The sequence below is a fragment of the Lathyrus oleraceus genome, chromosome 1 (assembly GCF_024323335.1).
Source record: "Lathyrus oleraceus cultivar Zhongwan6 chromosome 1, CAAS_Psat_ZW6_1.0, whole genome shotgun sequence".
Taxonomy (NCBI): domain Eukaryota; kingdom Viridiplantae; phylum Streptophyta; class Magnoliopsida; order Fabales; family Fabaceae; genus Lathyrus; species Lathyrus oleraceus.
Genome location: NC_066579.1, coordinates 122,539,721 through 122,560,428, shown reverse-complemented (window position 1 = coordinate 122,560,428; position 20,708 = coordinate 122,539,721).

Sequence of the window (20,708 nt, the reverse complement as noted above, 5' to 3'; positions counted from 1 at the left end):
AAAATGGTCTCCTAAGTGGGAAGGACCTTTCCAAATTTTGAAAATATTTTCAAACGGCGCGTATGAGATTGAAGAAATAGGGAAGGATGAGAGAATCCTAAAGATAAATGGCAAGTATTTGAAAAAATATAAGCCAATATTGCAGGAAGTAAAAATAATGATGGAATAATTGCAAACATAATTGTGATAAAGTTTGCCAAATAAAAATGGCATTAAAGTCATTACAAAAAGCCTCAAAGGGCTGAGAATTGTTAAATCAATTCGACTACAAATTAATACTGGCAAAAGTTTCCTTCAAAGTGGCGAATTTTTGCCTCTGAAACTGGAGTCGATGATCACAAAGACTTTTATGAGTGGAAAGAGTCTCAATCTCTTGACTAAGTTGCTGGGCCTTCTCAGCATGTCGAATACCCACTCTCAATTCTTCGTCAATCTCGCTCTGCTTGGGTTGCTGTATGGATGCCTTACATTTTTTCTCTTGAGAGATCTTTTCTTGAAGTGCTGCTATCTGTTTCTCCCATTTTTGGATATTGTCATCACAAGCAGCAACCTCTTTGACATAAGTTTCAGAAAGCTTTTGCAACTTTGAAACTTTGTCAGTCGAAGTCGAAACAGCATCCCATTCAGTAGTTTGAGTTTCAGACTTTGAGGAGATTTGATTGGTAAGATCTCTTTGACGATGAAGATCTGCAGTGGCCAAGTCAATAAGGGTCATCAGCTCCATCACAAAACTTCCAACCTCAGCAGAAGCTTCCAAGACATTCACTTGCTTCAAAATTTTCTTAAGTTCAAGGTGAGCAAGAGAGTTCTCTTCCAAAATTTTGAACAAATCAACATCAAGGATTTTCGTTTTAATTTTGGTCAAGATGTTGCCAAGTGATGGTGCTTCAAAAGTTGCCCCAGAAGTGGTCGAACTGCTCTGCGAAGAATCCTGGAAATTAAAACGGGTGCTAAGCATGGCCTTCAGATACTCCAAAGGTCTTTGCACTTTGAGATTTTCAAGCTCCTCGCGAGAAAAACTAGTCGAACCAGTTGATTTGCCACTCCCTTGGGTTTGGTCAGGAGCAGATGGAGTGTTTCGCTCTAAAATTTGCTCAGCCTCTGTGTGTTTCGACTGGTTACCCCCATCTTTGGCAACTTCGTTTTCATGATCGTCTTCGACCCTAGCTTCCATGTCAGTATCATCACCCTGAGCTGCAGCATCTGATCCTAGAGGAGAAGGAGATTCATCTTCAGAAGCTTCGCCCACTGTAGCGTCGAATTCCGCCACAGTCTGCATTTCATGATCACTTGTGGGGATATCTTCTTCTAGGACTGTTTCCTCCAGAATTTTCTCAGGTGTTCTTTCGACAGCCACTTGTCCCTGAAAATAATTCTAAGATTTAGAAGAAAGGATGCAAAGAAAGTGAACTCTGAACATGGGCTAGACGTGACATTTTGGAGAAAAGTGTAATGATGAATTTATGTTGGGAATTGAGATTATCAGACTTGGATTTAATAAAGATTAATTGACATGGCATCAAAACATTGGTTGACAACAAATGACTGTTTCTCCACACAAAAAAACAGTCGAAACGTCTTTGCTGGGGGGCAATTTGTATACATGCGTTTTCGACGCCATGAGATTTGGTGTGCAGAATGGTTCTTTCGACAAAATTGAAGCTTCGACATTTCAACAAGATATCTGCAGATGGAAAGGCGCTTTTGGTAGACATGAAGGATGTTGTAGTATTTCAACAATTCGACAAAGTCTGGAGAGGGACGTCATTTCGACGTAAAATGTAAATATTCAAATTCAGAAGAGTTGTGACGTTTGGCAGAAGACGCGTGGAAGCATCTGGCGAAAAGAAGAAAGTCATTTGTCACAGTTTTAGGATTTGGTCGTTAGTAACAGTTATGTTATTTGTATATAAATAGGGTAGTTGTTATCGAAAAAAGGGTGAAAAATTACTTGTACAAAATTCCTGAAAATACTCAAAGTACCCGTGTGAGAGAAAAGAGTCATATTTGGAACATGTATGTGTAAACAAACACCAATTCTTTCAAAGTTTTATTTTATAAAGTTTAAAGTTCTTTACAAATTTCCTTTACGTTTTCCAGTCAATTATCTTTCTGCACTTTCTTTTCGGCACTTTATATTTCGTTAGTTATTTCCTGCCATTCATCTTATCTTATCAAATTTACGTCTGTTTAAACGTTTTAATCAACATTTTTCGACATAAAATATTTGGAGAACGAAAAAATGAAAGATATGAAAGTTGTTCTAGATATCTTCAAAGTCATCTAGATCTGCACATGTCCTAGGATTTGTGTGGTTGATCCTGCAAGTGACCCAATTCTACAAGTTTTGGTAAACCAGAGGTTATTCGCCAAAATTCATAGCGAACAGGGAGTAATGTCACTTGTAGAAAATACAACGGGTAAAGAAAAGGATGCACACATAATTGAAATAGAAAGATTATAAATCTCTATTTAAAATTCATCAATGTGTTGATTCCGATAATTTTGAAAAGATGAGTGATGTTTATTCAGCGAAAGAAGCATGGAAAATTCTTGAAAATTGTTTGGAGGCGTAGAAAAGGTGAAAGAAGTGGGGTTACAAACTCACAAAAGAACCTATGAATTACTTCATATGGAAGACAATGAAAGCATAACTGATTTTTCACTAGGGTTACAAAACTAGTGAATCAAATCAAGGTATGTGGAAAGGCGTTGACATCAAGATCGGTTATCACAAAGATCTTGAGGTCATTGGCTCCAAAGTTCGACCACATGGTAATAACCATAGAAGAGTCAAAATACTTATCAACATTGACAAAAGAAGAGCTTCAAGGGACACTTGAATCTCATGAACAAAGAATGGTTGAAAGAGTTGCAGGCCAGTCAAAAAGTGATGTGGCTTTGTAGGCACAATTAGAAAGAGAAAAGAAATGTAAGGGAAGTGGCTCGACAACAATGGTAGAGAATACTATAATAATTCAACTGGTCAAAATCAGCAAGAAGGAGGTTGGTCGAATTAGAGAAGTTTGTATACCAAAGAAACCAAAGAGGCATTGTTGCAGGTGGAGGAAGAGGTAGTGGTCAAAATTTTGACAAAAGTTACATTCAGTATTTCAATTGTAAAAAGTATGGTCACTACTCTAGTGATTGTCCTGAAAATAAAAGAGACACAAAAATGAGGCAATATTTGCAAAGCGTGAAGAAGAAGAGATGTTCTTGATGGTCACAATAAGAGATGAAGAAATATTTCAGGACCAATGGTACTTGGACTCAAGATACTCATCACACATAGCTGGTAGGAAAGATTGGCTTGTCAACATGAAACCCTCAATGAAGAACATGGTTAAATTTGCAAATGATAATACTCTTGTAGATGAAGGTATTGGTGAAGTTCTGATTATGAGGAAAGATAGAAAGAGGTCAGTAATTTCCAATGAACTATACATACCAGGCATGAAAAGTAATTTGCTCAGCATAGGGCAGTTGGTCGAAAGGAACTAGAAAGTATCGATAGAAGACAAGATGATGAAAGTTCTTGACTCAGGTGGAAGGTTATCTTGAAGACTCCAATGTCTCATAATAGAACCTTCAAGATTGAATTTAATGTGATTGAGAACAAGTGCCTTGCAACTGCATCTATCAAGGATGAATGGATATGGCACTATAGACTTGGTCATCTCAATTTCAAAGACATCTGAGACTTGAAAAGAAGAAATATGGTTTCAAGATTACCAGAAATCAACATTTCAAATAAAGTGTGTGAGGAATGTGTGCAGGCGATGCAGCATAAGAACAGCTTCATCAAGGATGCAGGAAGCAAGTCGAAGGAAATTCTTGAAGTCATATACTCTGATGTGTGTTGTCCTACCCAGGTGGATTCGATTGGAAGTAATAGATACTTTGTCACATTCATAGATGATTTCAGTCGAAAACTATAGACTTACATGATTAAGAAGAAAAGTGAAGTGATTGATATATTTTCCGAGTTTAAATCTATGGTCGAAAGACAAAGTGGTTAAAGGCTCAAGACTTTTTAGGACTGATGATGATGGAGAATATGTGTCGAAAGACTTTGACACATTACGTGAAAAAGAAGGGATTGTGCATGAGGTGGTTCCACCCTACACTCCACGGCAGAATGGAAATGCAGAAAGAAATAATAGAATTATCATGAATATGGTGAGAAGTATTGAAGTTAGATAAAATATGCCCATCGAACGCATCGTATGCTCGAAGGTACAACAGAGTCGCCATCGAAATTTATTTATCCCAAAAGAGGGAAGGGAAAACATCAAGAAAACCCAAGGGGGAAAAGAAACACAGAGAAACGGGTAAGGTAAACGATTATGCAAGGGGAAGGTATTAACACCCCTCAAATCCATGATACTCCATGGGAACCGTCTTGAATGATCTTGCTTGGATGGGTGTTGCTATCTTCATGTACCTGCAAAATAGAAAGAAAAAAAGGTTAGAAAAAGGGTGCTCGAGGAGGATCGGGGCCCTCATGTCTACGTATTCTCATGGTGCAATGAGAAAGTCAGAGCTCCGTAGTTCGGAGAATCGGATAGGGAAAGGGGGGAAGGAAAGAAAAGTGTTCGCTGAGGATTCGCATCCTCATGCCTACGTATTCTCATAGTACAATGAGAAAGTCAGAGCTTTGTAGTACGAAGGACAAAGACTGAAAGAAAAGATATGATTGAGGGTGGTGTTTAAACCAAAAGAAAATATGGGGGTTAACCATAAAGGTGTGTCCCAAAAGAACCAGAACTACAATGGTGTTTAAACCAGCAGAAAGGAGGAAACTTGTCAAAATCGGAGACTCACGTGACAAGGGTATTACCAAGGCATAAGGACTGATATGGTAAGGGAGGAAAGCATAAACTTGTCAAAGTTGGAGACTCACATGACAAGGGTCTTACCAAGGCACGGGGACTAATATCATAAGGAAAAGGGAATAACGATGAAGGTCTCAACCCAAGGAATAACCATAAAGGTGTCAACCCTCAAAGAAGTGATTGTAAATGGTGTTTAAACCAACAGGAAACTTGTCAAAGCCGAAGACTCATATGACAAGGGTCTTACCAAAGCACTGGGACTCATATGGTAAGGGAAAAGGTATTTTAACCAATAAGAGGGGAATAACCATGAAGGTGTCAACCCTAAAAAGGAAATTTGTAGTGATGTTTAAACCAAAAGAGGGGAATAACCAAAGATGTGTCAACCCAAGGAGTTGTAATGGTGTTTAATTCAAAATGATTTGAAGAGAGGAGCCATAAGGGCTAGAGGCAGACTTGACAGTGAACTAACTAAAATTGCACTAAAGTCTATGAATAAAAGCAAATACTATGAGTAATTGGTCATTCATCCCATACCCAGAGATATTTTAGACAAGTGTATGGAATATCCCTTCTCATCATTCTTTATTGCTTAAGGCTCATGGTGTGCAAGCCTAGTCAATAACTGACAAGTTGTTGGAGCAGGGTCCCAAAGATGATGATGGAGATGAGTCATTGAATGACTGCTGAGGAAAGTTGTAGTCCACTGAGGGTTTTGAACTTGTTGAGAGGCTGATGCTCCAAAGTGACAGAGGCAAGTCATATCAAGTGACCAAGGGACTTATGGTCACTTGACAAGGACAAAGGGAAATGTAACAGGTGAAGGGATTTAATAGATCAAATGTGAATTTGATCAAGCCAAATCAGGATAGTAGGATTGATGAACAAACAAGGATGCATGAACATACGAAGCTATCCTATGGTTTCATTGTTAGGTAGCCCAAGAGAAAGCCATGTGGATGCAAAGTGTATTATCATATGTCTCATTTTTAGGTAGCCCAAGAGAAAGCCATGTGAGTGTGTAAGTGTGCTAAATCTAAGCAGATGAATGCAAGAATAAAAAGCAAGTCAAAGTGTCCACAAGGTCTCAAGGTCCAAGATCACTCCAAGTCAAGCAAATGGCCTAAATCCTAAGTCAAAATATAAAGTCTAAAAGGTATTCAATAATCCAAATAAAGCATAGGATTAAGATTAGGTCCAACTTACTTTATCATATTTGTATTACTTATCTATGGTCTAGCTTTGTTCCCTAACTGACGGTTTTGTTGATGTTAACACCATTAGAATCTTCTTGATTGGGAATCATGTTCCGACTCTATTGGGTGACATGTATTTCTATTTGCATTTGAGGAATTCTAAAGGTGGTAGGACTATTGTGTGTTGTGTTCCTCTTCTGTACAAGTGGTTTATTTCGCACTTGCCTCAGACGCTTGATTTTTTGGAGAACAAACAATGTCTATAGTGGTCTCAGAGACTTATGTCTCTCACTAATGATGATATTATTTGGTATGATTCTGCATTGAGTAGTGTGGACATTATTGACAGTTGTGGTGAGTTCTATAAGGTGCCCCTCATTAGTACACAAGGAGGAATCAACTATAACCCTGCTTTGGCTCGTTGTCAACTTGGGTTCCCCTTGAGAGATAAACCTAATAACACTCAGTTAGAGAGTTTATTCTATCAAGAGGGTAAAGATCCCCAACATTTGAAGCAGAGGATGATACATGTTTGGCATAATGTGCATAAGAAAGGAAGATTCGAGCTTGGTCCATGCAACTGTGTAGCTTTGGAAGCTTACACTATTTGGGTGAAGAAGAGAGCTTTGGAGCTGAAAATGTCGTATGATTGTGAAAGACCTGTGTCTATGGTTATGGTTGAGCCATTAACTCTCCCTAACCAAGATGTAGAGAAGTTGGAAGACGCACTCACCAAGATGAAGCAAGAGAGAGATATGTGGGAAGAGAGGTTTCGTTCTTTGAGCCGAAAGCATGAAGAGTTGCAGCTTGAGTCAAAAGACAAGGATGCGCTTATTGAGATTCTAGAAGACCGTGCAGTGAAGAGACAGAGAGAGCCAGGGGGTCTATCTTCCTCTAGTATGCATCAGCCTTCCGGTGCTTGGAAGAAGATTGTTGATCAGCTAGTTCTTGAGAAGGCTCAAATGAAGCCATCCTTTGAGTCCGAGATTCGACACAGCCGAAGGAAGTATGCACCCATAGCCAGATCATCTGATGTAGTTGCTAGAGATCCTTAGGATGATAGTTTCCTTTTCTCTTGTGTTTGTACTTTGGTTTCTGAAATTGTACTCAGTGTAATCCTTCCAATTTTTATGAATAAAAAGAGATTTTATGGTTAATCAAATTATTATTATTGTTATTATTTGAATATATATATATATATATATATATATATATATATATATATATATATATATATATATATATATTTGCAAATAGGACTTCATATGTTCCTTGAAATTAAAAACAATAAAAAAACATTGCATTTCATGCATCATTTGCATAATAGGTTTTTTCGCCAGATGTCTTATCAGTTCTTCTTTTGAGCATCAGCTAAGCTGACTCACCATTATAATACTCGCGCTAATCAATCGAAGAGAATGGAGCATCTAGAGAAAGAGAATCGAGAGTTGAAGGACGAGATCGCCAGATTAACAATGCTGATGGAATTTGTGATTGCAGCCCAAAATCAGTCATCACCAACTCCTGCAACTCCTCCTCCTCAGAGGACCGTCATTTCTGAGATTGCTTCCGCAACTGTTCCTGTTACTACTGCCAGCCAATCCATTCCTTCTATGCCTGCTGGATTCCCTTGGGGAATGCCGTCAAATTTTATGCCAGAAGGGTATGCGCCCATATTTGTTTCTTTATCGGCATCTAGCTCGGTCATGTCAGTGCCACCTCCGATTGTTCACACTCTTCCTCGTGTTGAGGACACTATCTACCATTCTGAGTCGTCTGAGGATCCAGATGTGTATGAGAAGATGGATGAGATGAAAGATCAATTCCTCGAGTTGCGCAAAGAGTTGAAGACTCTGAGAGGGAAAAACTTGATTGGGAAGAGTGTTATTGAACTCCGCTTGATCCTCAATGTTAAGATCCCGGTGAAATTCAAGGTCCCAGACTTTGAAAAGTACAAAGGGAATACCTGCCCGTTAAGCCATCTTGTGATGTATGCCAGAAAAATGTATACTCAGAATGATAATGATCAGTTATTGATTCATTATTTCCAAGACAGTTTAATTGGAGCTAGCTTGAGGTGGTACATGGGTTTGGACAGTGCAAGCATCCATACTTTCAATGACTTAGGTGAAGCCTTTGTCAAGAAGTATAAGTACAATGTGGATATGGCGTCTGATAGAGACCAATTGAGGTCTATGTCTCAGAAGGATAAGCAGACGTTCAAAGAATATGCCCAGAGATGGAGAGAATTGGCTGCTCAGATAAGTCCACCTCTTAAAGAGAAGGAAATGAAAAAGATCTTCTTTAAGACGTTGAGTTTGTTTTATTATGAAAATATGATTGCGAGCGCCCCTAATGACTTTCCCAAAATGGTAAACATGGGGATGAGGCTAGAAGAGGGAGTCTGTGAAGGACGTTTGTCTAAAGAAGAAGCATCAGCCAGCAAGAAGTATGGTGGGAGTTTCTCCAAGAGGAAGGAAGGAGAAACTAATTCAGTGTCGGTAGGGAGATAGAGGAGGCCTCATGTCAGGAAGAGTTCTCAACCTCTTCAACATTAACATCAAGTTTCCTCAGTGATTCCAGTTTTTTCCAACAATTCTAGTCAATCAGTTCCAATTCAGCAACAACAACATCAGCCACAACCACAACAAAGAACCAATTACAACAATAACAACAATCACCACAAATAAAATTTTAAAAGGAAGAAGGTATCCTTTGACCCTATTCCTATGACTTATGTAGAGTTATACCCGTCATTGGTCCTCAAGAATCTAATCCATCCAAGAAATCCTCCGCAAATTCATGAGCCACTACCATGGTGGTTCAAGCCTGATCTTCATTGTGCCTTTCACTAGGGAGCCCTTGGTCATGATATAGAAAATTGCTATCCTCTAAAATATGAAGTTCAGAAGCTGGTAAAGAGTGGTATGGTGTCCTTTGAGGATAGAGCACCGAATGTGAAAGCAAATCTGTTACCCGCTCATGGTAACACTTTTGTCAACATGGTGGACGGTTGTCCATGGAATTTCCAAGTTTTTGATGTGAGACGTATCCAAAGATCTTTGGTGGAGATGCATAAGACTTTGTGCTTAATCAGTGATGGTGAACATAACCATGATGGTTGTGTCATTTGCAGTGTGAATCCCCGTGGGTGTATGATTGTCAAGAGAGATATCCAGAAGTTGATGGATGAGAATGTAATCCAGATTCAACAGTCGAGGGATATGGGAGATGATGTGAATGTCATTGTGCCAGTATTCAAGACCCCTGAGCGGGTAGTCATTCAGTTTTATAGTAGCATCAGCAATAATGTCAATAGATCGGTATCGCCTTTGGTTATACGGTTGGAGGGTCCTAACCCCTACTCATCCGATAAGGTTGTGCCATACCAATATAATGCCACCATGATTGAAAATGGTCAAGAGGTTCCTCTACCAGTTGTAGACTTAGTGGTAAATATTGCAGATATAGTGAAGGTGACCCGTAGTGGTCGTGTATTCAGTCCAATTTTCCCTAAAGAAGTAGAAGCTGTCACAGCAAGTAAGAAAGCAGAGATTCTTGTAGTGAATCCAGTTAGTACTCCAACGTGTCAGTCTGGTGAGTCCAGCAAGTTGACGACTAATGATGATGATGAGGTGTTAAGGTTTATTAAGAGAAGTGAATTCAATGTTGTAGAGAAACTGCTCCAGACTCCATCAAAGATCTCTGTGCTGTCACTGTTGATGAATTCCGAAACGCACAGAGAAGCATTGCAGAAAGTGTTGGAACAGGCTTATGTTGAGCATGATGTTACCGTGGATCAGTTTGACCACAATGTTGCCAACATCATTTCTTGTAATAATCTGAGTTTTTGTGATGAAGAGCTTCCCGAGGAAAGTCGAAATCACAATTTGGCGTTGCATATTTTTATGAATTGCAAGGAGGATGCTTTGTCCAATGTGTTGGTTGATACATGGTCATCATTGAATGTGTTACCAAAATCAACTTTGTCAAGACTCTCTTATCAAGGCGCCCCAATGAGGTATAGCGACGTAATTGTTAAAGCGTTTGACGGTTCTCGTAAAACTGTCATTGGTGAAGTGGACCTTCCAGTGAAGATAGGTCCGAGTGATTTCCAAATTAATTTCCAGGTAATGGATATCCATCTGGCCTATAGTTGCTTTTTAGGAAGGCCATGGATTCATGAAGTTGGATCAGTAACGTCTCCTCTTCACCAGAAGCTGAGATTTATGAAGAACGGCAAGCTTGTCATTGTTGGTGCAGAGAAGGCATTGTTAGTGAGCCATTTGTCATCTTTCACGTATGTTGATGCTGACGAGGAAGTTGAAACGATGTTCCAAGCCTTATCTATTGATGATGAGTTACAGAAAGTAGGGGCACCCTGTAATACCCCAAAATTTACCCTTCATTTTTCCTAGAAGCATACGCTTTACACCTCATGCATTCATTCATTTTTAGATCATTTAGCATTTGCATTTCATAATGGCAATCGGAATCGGATCCAAGAAGCTTGAACATCATCCAGGACACTTTGTGGGCTCTATTTAGATGATCAGTCAACACAAGGGAAAGAGTTGAGTTACTTCCAACAGGGGTATATTCGTCAGTCAAAACGTTAATCTTGAAGGAGCAAAGGTTTGTTCATGAGTTGTCATGCTCGCTAGGCGAAGCCCACGTGTTTTGAAAAGAAAAAAAACGAAAATAAAACGAAAATAAAACGAAAATAAAATAAAATAATAATAATAATAAATAAATAAATAAAAGAAAAAATCTTGGACTTGGACCTCTCTCATTTAAGCCCACGGGTCCATAAAAATCAGGTTATAAATTCAGAGTTTCAGTGAAACAAAAGGCAATTCTATTCCTATTACCCTGTCTGGGAAAAAGATAGTGAGAGAAGAACCCTGGGGAAAAAGATAGTGAGAGAAGAGCTAACAGAGTTCAGAGCAACCTCCAGGCAACTCTGAAAGGTTCATTCTGACTCGCACACTTTCAGCTCAAGCAAACCCTAACAGTGGTTTGCAAATCCAGCCGTGCCATTTGACTTCAACCGATCTTTCCAATCAGGTTTGCCCTTATTCCCATTACCTTTGTGCTTTGAAGTTGAATACTCTGAATGTTTGAGGTATGATGGATGAATTTCATTAGGTTTTTACCCACGGGTTCATAATTATGTACGAATGTATAAATAATGCCTTGAATGCTTAATCGTTTAATTTTTGAAGTGTATGCCACAGGGTTTGAGGTTTCTGAAACCATACTGTTATCCATGAAAAACCATACTGTTTTTGCTCTAATCTGACTTACGTTTGTCATAGCATGTTTTCTCCTAATCCTTATCTTGTTTCACTAACCCTTTTGTTGAGTTTTTGTGAAGGCTCACATGACTTTTGCAGGGATAGCTCGCTGGATATTCCACTTTGCTTGTGGGATACCATTTGGGAGATTTATTCTGATTGCCTTGTTGGCACATTTACTTTATACATGTTTGTTTTGTATGTGTTCGTATCCCCGCAGGTAGCGCGGTTCCTTCGTCAAGGACTGCCTTTTTGCATGAGCATCCCAAACCCTAACCCTTCATTGATTTTTCTTCTCCTAAGAACACGTTAACTCCTTCTACTAGAGGCGAGTAAGTCTCCAAAGGTCGAGCATCCGGTAGATTGCGTAGTAACGTCGTTCGTCCAAAACCCAATCCATAACCCCGTAGTTAGCCGAACTACGGCTTGCTCTGATTCTCATTCCATATGATATACGTAGGCATAAGACGCGATGTCTTAGCGAGCACACATCCCCCCAACCCATAGGTCAGCCGAGCTACGAAGACTCTGATTCTCATATTCAGATGAGATACGTATGCAGTGGATGCGACATCCGCGCGAGTCATTTTCATTTAACCCCTTTTTTAGTAAACAGCACAAGATAAACTCACACCCTTTAGACAAGAACTACAAAAGTGGACCCCGTAGAGTACTACGGATGCGTAGGGGTGTTAATACCTTCCCTTCGCATAACCGACTCCCGAACCCAAGATTTGGTTGTGAGACCTTGTCTTTTCCTTTCCTCTTTTCAGGTTTACTTCGAGCGTTTCCTTTCCCTCCTTTGGGATAAATAACGCACGGTGGCGACTCTTCTGTCATTTTCTTTCGCCGGTTGTTTTTTCGCACACTGTATTTTTACAGTTGCGACAACTGGCGACTCTACTGGGGACCCGGTTTCCCTAAGCGAGTCCCTCCTAGCTTTTGTAGTTTGTTTGTTTATTGGGTGTTCATGCTTTTGTACAGTTATTTATTTACCTGCTTTACCTTATTGCATTGTGTACATAACATTGTTGTATCTGTTGGCTGGCTATGGTTGCTTGGTGATATTTGTGAGATGAGTTCTATACCCGGACTCGAGTGCACATAGGATAGGAGAATGGCATAGTCTTGTCGACTTGTGTGGAGTTATTCCTTAGCAAGTTGACTTGCAAGCCCATTCACTTGGTGGAGGTCATGTTGAGATCAATAATGTCACACAAGTAAGTTGTGGTTAGACATTACTTTTTCCAATATAGACCTTAGAAGCCGAGGACCTTAGTTTACCAAACCCATCTTGGCCTATTCGTAGGACGTAGTGCGAAGGTCGGTCAAGTGTAAGTTTGATACGATTGTTACGCGATACTACACTCATAAGAGTCTCTCTTGAGAATATTTTTGGAATACGAGTAGTCGTTCCTCCGATAATATCCGAAAGATGGGATTATGACTATGGGAACCTTTTGTAGAACATGTTTGGCAGGTTTAAACCTTAGTACACTCCTTTTGGGTGGTTCTTAACCTAAACTCCATGCTCGTGACTTGCAACAAACCCTTGATTCATGGTTGATCCGATCAGGTATCCTTAATATCAATGAAACTTGGATGTTGATAAGGTGTAAACCATAATCCACCAAAAGGGGTGGTTGATATTAAGGATAACATGATCCATCCCATGACCTTTGTTTGGTGTGCTCTTAATTTCTCTCCAGACAGTGCAACCTGACAGATGTTCAAGCAGATACAGCGATCCTGATTCCCATGCCACTGCACTGCATTCACATCATTTTGCATCACATCATTTTGCATTCATAATCATTCACACATGTTTATCCATTTCTGTGGGGTTTATATCTTCTACTTGATTCTAGTCGGAATTTTCTTGGTTCTCATCAACGACTTAATCTTTTTTTTTTACATCGTTTATCTATTGAGAGACTGGGATCAAGGGGGTAGAATACCTTTGGAATTGATAAATATGTCATTGCATTTACATATTCATTAGCATGTCTTGCATAACAGGTACCGCCACAGTGTTCTCAGTTTGTTTGGTGTTCAATCAGCAGGATAGCTGACCCAGGCATTCACCGGTACGGTACCCGCAGAAACCAACAGAGAGTAATGGAAAGCCTACAAGCAGAGTTCGCCGAGATGAAAATCCGCATGAATCAATTCATGGATGTGGTTCAAGGGGTGGCTCAGGGACAGCAAGAGCTCAGGCAGATGATACAGAGGAATCCCCCTGCTCAACCAGAGACGGTGACTGATCCTCCAGCTGGAGAGGCTAATGGACCCAATGGACCGGGGCATATCCCAATCCTACATGTCACCTCCGGTCAACAGCCCGTTCATGATGATCAGGACGATCAGTTCCCCCTGCTGCAGGAAGACTTTGGTATGGGTCATGGTGTGGACCCCATGTTTAGAAGATTGGAAGAGAGGTTGAAGGCAGTGGAAGGGCAGAATCCTCTGGGAGTAGATGTTGCTGACTTGGGGCTGGTCCCAAGTGTGAGAGTTCCACCGAAATTCAAGGTCCCGATATTTGACAAATACAATGGCAACTCTTGCCCGAAGACCCATGTGCAAGCCTATTTCCGTAAAATGGTTGCATACTCCGATGACGAAAAGTTGCTTATGTACTTTTTCCAGGACAGCCTAGCTGGGGCATCCCTGTGTAGCACCTCAAATTTGCACCTACCATTATACATACATTTTCATATTAGGTCATAGCATATCATGGTCCATTGCATAACATTTGCATTGCTTCAGTTGCCTCAAGAGCAAGCAATCAAGAATTAGGTCAAACTAATCTCCTGATCAGTCAACCAAGCAGGCAAAGGAATTTCTCATTGAACCAAGGCCTTGGGGTTTGTCCAACAAGTTCACATGGCTTGGAGGTCTATTTGAAGTATTTTGGTCAAGGGTTGAGGGCTCAGAGGTCAGCAGTTCATACACAGACAGTCAAAAAACCTAAAAAAGTCAACTGTCAGTCAAAGTAGTGGATGGTGGTCATTCTTGTGGAATTTGGGCACCATGATCAATAATCAAGAGTTCATACAACTTGGGACATCATTTGAAGTCAAGTTCTCAAGGAATTAGGGTTTGGAAGTCATCAGTCAATGCACAATCTGTCAGAAACCCTAAAAGTCAACTGTTGGTCAACTGTCCATTGAATCAGTGATTTGATGATTGGAATTGGTTTGTGAGAGTTCATTCATGTCCAAATAGTCATCATACATCATGCCAAACACCATCATGGAAGAATTTGAAGCCAGATCAGAAATTTCCCAAAACGGAAACTGGGCCTGTAACTGAAACCTGCCATAAATGGAAAGTCTTGATCCTCAAACTTACATTTTGATACAAGCCTCAAATGAATTTTTGCCCAACATGAAAGTTGAAGATCTTGTTCTCCCATTTCCAAAAAGTCCTAGAACTCTCAATTCCCATGTGTGGTTGGCAAGTTATGATCGAATCGATTTCAGAAAATCTTGAACTTCAAAGGGCCATATCTCCCAAACCGTTTGGCCAATTTTGGTGGGGTTTTTTCCTACAAGTCACATTTGATCCCCTCTTTCCAAAAATATAAATTTCATGAGCCAAAACTTCACCAATCAAAATGGCATATTTTGACATTTCTCATTTAAATGCAAGTTTGACCAAGAGTTGACTTTTTGATATAAACATTTTTTCAACATTTGGCCAATTGGGAAAGCTCATAAATGTCATTTATAATGTGTTTGCAAAGTCAAAATATGCAGTACATAAGGCCATTGCTTGGTTGCTTGAATTGTAAGAAAGGTACAATTTCACCATACTTGTCTATGCTTCCACCATGCCTTGCCTTGTACCTCAAAAGAACAGCATTGTGCATCATTTTTCTGTCATTTGTGAACCTAATTAGCAGCCTAATCAACAGCAAAACAAAGAAGCCATGCCTCACTTGCTTAAGATTTGGAAAATGAGTACAAAGCAACCACACCCTCCATGCCTTACCTTGTACTGTCCAGCAATGCAGCAGATTTTCTGTCACTTTTGAACTCCAATAGCAGGCACACAAGGGATAGGAGGTAGAAAAGAAATCAAGAGAACTTCTGATGCATTACCATAAACCCTTGGCACTTTTCTCTTCTAAAAACCTGTCACAAAACTGCAGCAAAGAGACCAACTTCCCATTCTCAAAAACACTTCATTCTTGGCCAAGGTCATTTTTGCTGTAAAAACACAAGAAGAACAAAACCTGCCTTGCAGAACTCAAAAATCCAAGAGCTGCATTCAGTTTGTTTTTGCATGTTCTGTCCAAGCATAATGAACCAAAACCTGAGCCATTTTCTGTCATACATTAAAAACTGCAGCAACAAACCAACATAACTTGACATTCTCTCAAGCTCATCTTGGCATTTTACACAAAAGCTGTAAAACTCAAAAACCACAAAACAACATTCAACAGCAGTTCTTTTTTTTCTCATTTTGCTGTCAAAATGAAGCTTCCACCTAGCAGAAAAAACACACTGCACCCAGAATTCCTGCTCCAAGAACCTCACCTTGCTTTTGGCCATTTCAAAAACCAGTAAAAGAAACTTCCAAGAAGCTGAGCCTGGCACTGTTATTTTACCATCCATTCATCAAAACTAAACTAGTTGTAACCAACAAACCAGTAGAACCAACCTGTTTCAATCACACTCCAAAAGCCTCACTTTGGCATCTTTGCAAAAAAATCTATCAAACTCCCAAGAGAACCAAACCCTGCAGGACCAAAAAAGCAACACAAAACAGCAGGGCTTTTCATCCTTTTGCTGTCATTTTTTAAAAACACAATTAACACCACAAACACATCAAACCAAGGAAAATTCACTCATGCTCAAAAGCACCTTTGGCCATTTCCAACTCTCAGTCCAAAAGCAACCTAACCTGGCCTTGCTTGTGACAAGGATCAAACCCCATTTTCTGTCAAAACATGACATAGCAGACCATCAAAAACTTCATTCATAAAAAACATCATCTTGCATATTCCAATTTTCTGTCCAAACTTCCAATGAACCTAACTTGGCCTTGCTTTAGACAATCATCAAACACATTTTCTGTCATTTGAAAATACTGGTAGCAGCAGCCTCTAACCACAAAGATCTTCACACTCTCTAAAACCTCACCTTGCTGTTTGCATTACAAACTTTCTGTCCATAACACATAGAACAAAACAAGAACTTCTCATGCTAAACAAAACCACACCTTGGCCATTTGTCTAAAATCTGTCAAGAACTCCCAAAAGTACCAAGCACTGCCTTGTCATAAAACATTGTCCAAGCATCATTTTTAGAGGAGGAGCAGCCACACAAGCCACACAAAAATCAGTTGGCCTAAACAGACCAAATTCTCTCATGATCCAAAAACTTCCTCTTTTGCACTTTTCAAAGACAGTCAAGAAATTCTAAAGAACTAAGCCTGGCTCTTGTTTTCTCATCATTCAAACACTTTTCCAAGCTCATGGCAATCATCAATTTCAACCTGTAAACTCCTTTTCCACTGCTGCATTAACAGTCACCCTCCTATGGCAGAGCTCGATTCAGGTAAAACCAAGCCTCTGTGAGCTAAGCCTTTTGCATCAGTCACCTTCTGGAGGGTTATGGAGCATCTGTTTCAACCTCTCACGACTTAATCTCCACTGCATCCCAACTGTGCTTAAAATCAAGTGAGTTTTTGAACATGACTATTTATTAAATGATACTATGCATTATGTAGATCTCCTTTCCATGAACACTTTAGAGTTTGAATCGTGTGAAATGGTCTTGTATTGAGTGAGAACTTTGATTCTTAAGCTTCATGTTTGAATATGTTATTGATCATTTCTTGTTTGTTTGGATCGATTTAGTGAAAACTATGAATGGATTTGGACTGTGTGTTGTGTGCTGATCATGATGGTACATTTGATTCCCATCTCTGGGATTTTTGTTCATCATTGATGATGAATAGTGCAGTAGAAAACCCTATTTTTTCAAATGCTTTGCCCAGAACTGTTTTTCTCTCACGTGTTACTGTGCCATTCCCCACGAGCCAATCAAATCATTTCATTTTACTGGCCAAAACGCAGCGTTTAAGTTAGTGAACCATGGAATTACATTTATGCCATTCTTGTTTCATCATTTCATCTTATTTCTTCAATTATTTCATCAAATTTCCAAAATTCATAACTTGCTCATTTTTGATCCAAATTCAATGGGATTTTTTGTGTTGTGTTCATCATGATCTCTACTTTTTTATCATTATTTTTCCAGAATTTTTGGATGGGTGGTTTTTAAATGGCCTTAGGGTTTGTGACATGTGACCAAATTTTGTACACCTTGCCAAATCAATTGTGAAATGATGAGAATGTATCCAATGGCTCCCAAATTTTTTGTGCTTAAACTAGACACATTCATGGTGATTTTGGTGTAGAGTTTGTAAATTTATCATTTGTGGTTTGTGAGATATGATTTTTTGAATTAGGGTGTGACAATTTGTGTCACACCATTGATGTCCAACTTCATGATTTTCATTACCATGCTTCTTGACCTCCAATTGATCCCAAATTTTGCATGAGCCTACTCTTGTATGTCTAGTTGACTTGTGAATTTTCTTGGATTTAATTGAACTATTTTCCATTTGTTTGAGATTTTTCTTCCCTGCCTAGTCAAATGTTGACTTTGTGTGACACATGTTCCCATTTCATTTGTGAAATTCTCATACTTTATTAGATGGACATGAAATTTTACATGAGATAACTAGACATCCTCATCTTTGCCATGGTTTTGATCCCATTCATTTATCATACACCATTCTTGACTTATGATTTTTCTAAGTTGATGCATGTTTGGTTGACTTCATTGAGCATGTTCAAATGTGCTTTGACTTTCTGATTTTCATTGACTGCCTTCCACTTGCCCAAATGGGATGAAATTTGAAATGCTTATCATGCTATGTGTTAGGTTTGATCATGATTTGTTTGGTGATTTTTGGAAAATGTTTAGATTGCTTTTGATGCAAGTCTTGCTGTTGACTTCTATGAGCTTCTGTTTGCCATGTTTTGACCTAAATGGTTCATGAAATGATGATGATGATTGATATGAGTGTTGATCCAATTGGTTGTGTTTCCTAATTGTTTGAACATGATTTGGGATGCTTACCCTTTGCTGCTTTGACTTTCTCATTCATTTTTGACCCTAGGCTTGCCCTAGTGGTCCTGTTACTCACCTTTGAGCTTGTGTTTTCAGGTTGACCATCAAATGGCCATTAAGACCAATTCTTTTTGATTGAGCTCAATCAAATATCATTGACTAACTTGTGTGTTTTGTAGGTGGCTTGGCTCACATGCCTTAAGCCTTGTGCCTTGCACATCCATGTGCCTCCAATTAACTATTGGTGTCTGTTTCTGTTTGTTTTGTTTGAAGTTGCATACTAACATCTGCTTGACTGTTTCAGGTGCTTTAGTTGCTTAGTTCCTTGTGAACTTTTTGCTTTGCTTTGCTTGTATAAGCAATTTGCATTGAGGTATGTCTCTTTGTCTTCATGTAGTCTGGAAGACCTGGCCTGTTACTTGGCCAGGCAACTGTCTGAAGTCCTCCTTAAGAGGCAATGTTTGTGATTGTTTACTTTTGTCCTTGCATAGAGTCAAAGACCTCCTAAGTGAAGAGGCAATTGGTGGAAGGTAGGGATATGCAATCTATCCCCCACTATTCAGTGTGTCATCTGCTTTGCTCACACCACTGTGTTGATGCATTTCAGATACAAACCCAAGATCTTGTACCATTGTACAGTTGAGTCAGTTTTAAATGTGTAGAAGGGTTCCCACTTTCTGAACCCACACATTCTTGTCTTGAGCTCTCCCTGGCCAGGGATAAGAGCCGTGAAGTCTTACCTTCACTCACCTTTCATCTGCTTCTCCTTAGCCCCTCAATGGCAAGGTTAAGAGCACATTCACCCCGTTCCAGAGGTTTGTTTGTTGAGGTTGATATGACCCCTTGACTAAAACCTAACCCTTGTTTGAGCCACTTGTTTGTGTATAGCGTGTGCTATCTGTGCTTATAGGATTGTTTGACTTGCTTCCTGTGCAAGATAGGATTGTTTGACTTGCTTCCTGTGCAAGTTAGGATTAGTTTAGACTTGCTTCCTGTGCAAGTTAGGATTAGTTTAGACTTGCTTCCTGTGCAAGTTAGGTTTTGCTTGGCTTGCTTCCTGTGCAAGTTAAGTGTGTGTGGCTTGCTTCCTGTGTGAGCCATGCTTAGGATAGGTTGGCCCTTGTGCCATTTAGCTAGAAACCTTAACTTAGGGATGATTTGCATGATAACATCTAGGCTCGAGTCGTAGTCTCCCTAGTTGTGTCTCCCTCTGTTATCTGGTTAGGCTAGTCCTTTATCCCTGCGTAGGGGAACTACATCGCCCTGATCTTCATACCAGATGAAGTATGTAGGCAGGAGATTGAGCTGATCTCTCCGGGCGCCTTTTCTTTTCTTTTGCGTGTGTTTGACAGTTATAGGCTGAGTCCCAGACTCCCTATCTATCTGTTGTGTTGTTTGGTTCGGATGCTGATGTAAGTCCAGCAATTGGCATTCAGGCTCCATGTTTGCCTTCTTGTGTGTGTTTAGGTTCGGATGCTGACATAAGTCCAGTGATTGGTAGTCGGGCTCCACGTTTGCCTTTGTTTTGTTTGTTTGTGTGCGTGTCAGCCGAGCTACGAATGCTCTGATTCTTCTCTCGTCCGAGAAGATACGTATGCATAGGATGCGACATCCTAGCGAGCATGTGTCGTTTCCCCAGTTCGAACTACTTAGACTCTGATGTTTATGCTTGATAGACTAAGTAGGCCCAGGATGCGATATCCTGCCGAGTCAGTCTTGTCTGTTTTCTTGCGTCTCTTTCAGCCAGTGTATGTGTGTGTGAGCAGTGTTTTAGCAACCATATTCCTTCCTTTTGTGCGTGGATCCCGTAGAGTACTACGGATGCGTAGGGGTGCTAATACCTTCCCTTCGCATAACCGACTCCCGAACCCATTCTCTTTGGTCGCGAGACCATGTTCTTTCCTAGGTTTACTCTGAGCGTTTCCTTTCCCTCTTTTGGGATAAATAACGCACGGTGGCGGCTCTGTTGTTCTTTCTTTTCCCGCCGGTTTTTCGCGCGATGCGACAGCTGGCGACTCTGCTGGGGAATATAGAGAAGTTGACCTATGCTGGTCCATCTTCCCTGAGCGAGTCTCTCCTAGCGCTCTTTAGGTTAGGGTTTTGGTTGCTTTGTGCTGTGTTTATTTATTGCATTCATTATTTACTGTTTGCATTCATTGTCTATTGTTTGCATTTATGTTTGCATTAATGTTTGCATTTATTCATCTGTTCACCTGGCTGGTTGTTTGTTTC